The sequence below is a fragment of the Mirounga leonina genome, unplaced genomic scaffold, assembly GCF_011800145.1.
Source record: "Mirounga leonina isolate KUSES-001 unplaced genomic scaffold, KU_Mleo_1.0 Mir_128, whole genome shotgun sequence".
Classification (NCBI taxonomy): Eukaryota; Metazoa; Chordata; class Mammalia; order Carnivora; family Phocidae; genus Mirounga; species Mirounga leonina.
In genome coordinates, this window is record NW_023270320.1 from 22,096,304 (window position 1) to 22,101,834 (window position 5,531).

General features: G+C 34.4%; 1 long non-coding RNA gene across 1 annotated transcript in view; it reads right to left on the reverse strand.

Moving 5' to 3' along the window:
• Window positions 1–278: 278 nt before the first annotated feature.
• The window catches only part of LOC118009865, a 12,419-nt gene continuing 7,166 nt past the window's right edge, over window positions 279–5,531 (reverse strand). Inside the window, exons 2-3 of the long non-coding RNA XR_004679045.1 lie at window positions 998–1,160; window positions 279–806 (exon numbers count right to left, since the gene is read on the reverse strand). This is a non-coding gene — a long non-coding RNA (uncharacterized LOC118009865). The remainder of the gene's footprint in view (window positions 807–997; window positions 1,161–5,531) is intronic.

The following is a 5,531-nucleotide window of genomic DNA, read 5'->3' on the forward strand; positions in this document are numbered from 1 at the left end:
AGTTATAGTCACCATGTTATAAGATCCTCAAACCTTATAACTGAAAGTTTGTATCCTTTTACCAGCCTCTTCTTATTTTACCCAGCCCCTGACAATCATTTTCCTATTCTGTTTCTGTGAGTTTGATTTTCTTTCTTTTTTTTTTTTTAAAGACTCCACATATAAGTGGCACCATATGGTATCCTTCTCTGTCTGGTTTATTTCACTTAGCATAATGCCCTCAAAGTCCATCCATATTGTTGCAAATGGCAAGATTTCCTTATTTTTTAAGGCTGAATAATACTCCTTTGTATATATATAGCTGACTCTTGAACAATATGAGTTTGAACTGTGTGAGTCCGTACAGTCAGGTATCTTGTAGTACAGTACTGTAAATGTATTTTCTCCTTTTTATGGTTTTCGTAACTTTTTTTCTCTAACTTATTTATTGTAAGAACACAGTATATAATACATATAACATAAAAAATGTGTTAATTGGCTATGTTATTGGTAAGAGTTCTGGTCTCTAGTAGGCTAGGCTATTAGTTAAGTTTTTGAGGAGTCAAAAGATATGCAGATTTTTCATTGTGGGGTGGGGTTGGTGCCCCTAACCCTCACATTGTTCAAAGGTCAACTGTATATACCACATTTTCTTTATCTATCCGTCTACAGACACTTAGGTTGTCTGAGTACTTTTAAATACTCATTGAATCACATGAGATGTATATCTTTATAATAACATCTCCCTTTTCAATCCTTTCAATCTGTCCACAGGTTTTATTTGAGAGAGATGGAATGATTTCCAGTTCTTTGCCACCGTAAAATTCCTGTAAAAGAGAGGTTAAATAAGTTGTTAAAATCCCACAACAAAAAGACATGAGACAAAAAATGGCAGTAATGGGAGTCATTATTTCTCAAAAGAAAGAAGCATTGATAAGAATGATATTCATTGATAATAATGGATTCTTAAACATTGAAGTTCCATAAGAGTGGGAGGGGGACAATGATTCTATTTTACCTCGGAAAATGTGTATCAATTGAAGTTTAATAGCCAAGATGAGTGAGTAGTTTCCTTCCTCAAGATACGGCAGTTACAGTTCCCTCCATTTGCTTTCTGTTTTGTCTTTCCCAAGTCCCCCATCTCCAAGGGGCAGGTATTGGCTAGATGAGCACTTCCTTACCTGAAGGTGAAGCAGATTGTTATCTTCAATGGCAGAGATGAGAAACCTCTGCCAAGTACCATGTTGAAGTAGGAGAACATCCTTATAAGCAGAATTTCTTTTAATCAGTCTTTGGAAGCCACTTCCAGTACTGATTTATGTACGTATGGTTTGTCACTAATGTAATTATGCTTCTGGAATGGATTATGTTTTAATTTTAGAATTCCTTGGCCTTGGTTACAATTTTATGACTACCTTAAGCCTTACTCAAGGGCATAATTTTTATAAAGCAATCAAGTGCAAACATTAGGTAAAACCAAGGGTCATTCATCCTCTCCTCTTCTCTCTGCAAGCAGTACTTTTATAGAGCTTTCAGAATCTGCAGAGGAGTGCACAAAACAATTTCCTTTTACTGCTGGAACTGTTTCTCCTATTGGACTGTTCATTAATTATGCCAATTATATTTTGAATGGTACTAAAAGGTGCAAAGGGTAAAATATGAATCAGTATATGATTTTAGTACTTGACTTTGTCCAGAATTTTATATCCCTTTAGGGTTATTTCTGCTCAAAACAAAGTATCTATAAAAATTATCTATATTATTATTTTTATTTCTAAGCTACATATATTGAACTCCTCAAAAGTAGTATCCATTCAGCTCTTAATAGAATCTTTTATATTCAAAACGTGCATATGCTTTATAATAAGATGAACATATGAAAAATAAGAGAATCTTCAAAGTAAATGTTGAGCAAAGGAAAAAAATGGACATTCATGCACCCACCACTCAGCTTGAAGAACAGAACATTACAATAACCTGAAGTCACCTTTGCCAGATTGCATTTCTCTGTATTGACCTAGAAGTAATCACTATCCTCTTCCTGAACTGTGTACCCATTATTCCTTTGCTTCTCTTTATAATTTGTCCATTTTTATGTGTATTTTAACAAAATATTGGTTAGTATTACTTGTGTTTGAATTATATAACTATAGAGTCACTGTATATATTTTTAAACCTTTTTTTTTTTTTTCTCAAAATGACATAAGATTTATCCATGTCGGTTTATGTAACATGCTCCATAGGTTCATTCTCTATATCATTCATTATCACTGTTGTAAAGTATCAGATTATAGGAGATTATTTTTTTAATCTGTTGATAGACCTTCAGGTTATTTGAAATTTGTAGCCATTACAAGCAATGCTGCTGTGAATATTGCTCTATCAGTCTCCTCTTACCACATGTGAAAAGTTTCTCTAGGGAAGAAATTCCTCAAATTCTCCATGGAGTAAAACACGCATATCCATCTGTCATACTAGAGTAAACAGTTGGATATGCTCACAGGAGAAGGTGACTAGCCCATGGGTTCTAGCTGCATTCTGCTAGCCCTTCCCTTTCCCCTTGAGGGCTGAAGTGGAGAAGTCCTCAGGCACACACATAACCTATTTATGGTATTAATATGCTGGAATGATACACAGGAATGAATTCTAACATCTATGGGGTTAATCATCTTAATTTTTTTGAATAATGCCAAATAGTTTCTGAAGGGTTATGTCAAAGTAGTAGTGGGAAACAGATGTAACAACTAAATAAGGGTAATTGAAAGTAACGCAATAAATAGTAACTTAACATTATTAACTTAATAACAAATAATTTCAAAGTCATAGGCAGAGAAAAGAGGAGGGCAAAGCACCCAGGGTCTCAGAACCTTCAGGGAGTTACTCCTCAGCATAGGCCTAAATGGAAGGGACGAGGGGAATGAACTGTTACAGAAACCTAAGGGACAGTCGCTATAGAAGAGAGCTACCTGACATATAAGTATCTGTGGCCTTAAGTAGAGGGACACACCTGGATGCTGAGGCCTGGCACACCTCCTCACACCTCATATCATGCCCACATCTTGCACTGCCATGTAACATGAAAAATTATATAAGTAGTTTTTTTCTGAAATTGAACTACCTTTTCATTTCTAGACTAAAACACAATTTGTTATTTCGCTGGATTTGATTTTTTGGGGGTGGAGGGGCAGAGGGAAAGAGAGAATCTCAAGCAGGCTCAACACCCAGCAGAGTCTGACGTGGGTCTGCATCTCAGGACCCCGAGATCGTGACCTGAGCTGAAATCCAGAGTCAGAGCCACCCAGGAGTCCCATAGCTGGATTTGATTTTTTTAATGTTTGTTTTGGATTTTTGCCTTTATGTTGAGGAGGGTATAAACCTGTAATTTTCTTTCTTGTAATTTCCTGGGTTTGTTATCATGGTATATGAGGCATAAAATACTTTCCCCTTTCTTATTGTCTGGAAAAGTTTGTGGAAGATAACATCACCTGGTTCATAAATGCTGGGTAGAGTATCTGCCTTGGCCTGATGCTTTCCTTTGTGGGAAAATATCTAACAAGTGACCATATATTTTAATTGATGGAAGACTATTCAAATTATCCTTTTCTTAAATTACATTTGAAATTTTTAGCTGCTTTTTTTTTTTTTAAAGGTTTTATTTATTTATTTGAGACAGAGAGAATGAGAGGGAGGAGGGTCAGAGGGAGAAGCAGACTCCCCGCCCAGCAGGGAGCCCGATGCGGGACTCCAAGATCATGACCTGAGCCGAAGGCAGTCGCCCAACCAACTGAGCCACCCAGGCGCCCCGAAATTTTTAGCTGCTTTTAAGTTTTTTCTCTAAGTTATGCATTTCACAGAAGTGTCAACATTTATTGCCATGATATTTGTCCAAATACGGAGTTACTTTTTAATCCATCCCCACTTTATGTATTGTTCTATCTCCCTCTTCATTTTTGGTATTATTTGTTTCATTTCTCTCTCTCTCAGCTGGGATCAGTCTTGCCAAATAATTTTATCGGTTTGATTATGTTCCTGAACAAGCTAATTTTGGGTTTCATTCATTGTCTAGATAGGTTTTAATATCATTGATTTTTATTTTATTTTTATTTTATTTATTTTTTGAGTTTTATTTTATTTATTTATTGTAATTAACATGTATTATTTGTTTCAGTAGTACAGGTCGGTGATTCATCAGTCTTATAGAACACTCAGGGCTCACCACAACACATACCCTCCCCAGTGTCCATCACCCAGCCACCCCATCCCCCAACCCCCCTCCCCTCCAGGAACCCTCAGTTTGTTTCCTAAGATTAAGAGTCTCTTATGGTTTGTTTCCCCCTCTGGTTTTGTCTTGTTTCATTATTTCCTCTACTTTCATATGAGGTTTTTTTTTTTTTCCCTGTTCTTGCTTACTTTTTAAAATTTAGGCATTTAGCTGATTGATTTTTATAGTAGCATTATAATATTATTCAGTGCAAAGAATAATTAATTTGGTATTTTTTAATTTCCAGAATTGTTTTTCTTTCACCAATGAGATTAAATTTCCATTTTTGGTAATATTCTTGTGGTTTTTGTTGTTATATTTTTGGTACTTAATTAAGTTATATTTTTACTTAGTTTCATTTTTGTCGGAAAATATTTCCTGTATGAAATGAATTATTTGATATTACCAATGCACAAATTATATGACCTCCTTCTTGTTTTTGCTTTTTAATATGTACATGAAAGGCATGTGTGTTCTCCAATTTGGGGATGCAGTGCTTCATATATTCCCACAGATGTTCCTGAAAAAATCCATTTCTCTATTGACAATTTTTTTTTCTGTAGTTGGTCTGCAATTACCGTAAGCTATATATTAAAATCACCACCAAATGGGGAGATTTTATTTTCATTTTGAAGTTATGCCATTAAGTGCATGCAATTTCAGAATTGCAATATATTCCTGATGCTTTGAATTTTTACTAATTTTTACTAATAATTCATGACCCTCCTATTTCTAATAATTCTGAAAGTCTGTATTATATGGTATAAATACAGCTATTCCTTTATAATCATTATTGGTACAATCAATGTTTGTTTAGATTTACCCACATGTTGATCACTTTCTTGACTAGCTACTTTTTTTGCCACATTTAATATTAGCTTATTTTTTCTTCTTCCCGAAATCAATCATTTATAAGTTCCTCTTCTAAATGTTTTGGCCTTGTATTAATGTGTTTTAATTTCCCCTTGGTATTGAAAGATAGTTCAAATAAGATGGATAATATTAACCTATTATTTCTTATTTAAGCAACTGAAGATATTATGCTGCTATTTTAATAGTTTCACTTTTATTGTTGAGAAACAAGCATCTGCCTAAATGTCATTCTGTATTAGTAAACTGCTTTCCTTTGATTTATTATAGGGAATTTCCCTGATGTTTTGTGTTTGACAGCCTCACTATAATGCATCTGAGCACTGATTTCTTTCTATTTATCTCATTTGGCTTCTGGTCTTCCTGGACCCAACAATTAGTGGTTTGTTTTTTTTTTTTTTTTTTTTTTTTTTTTTTTTTT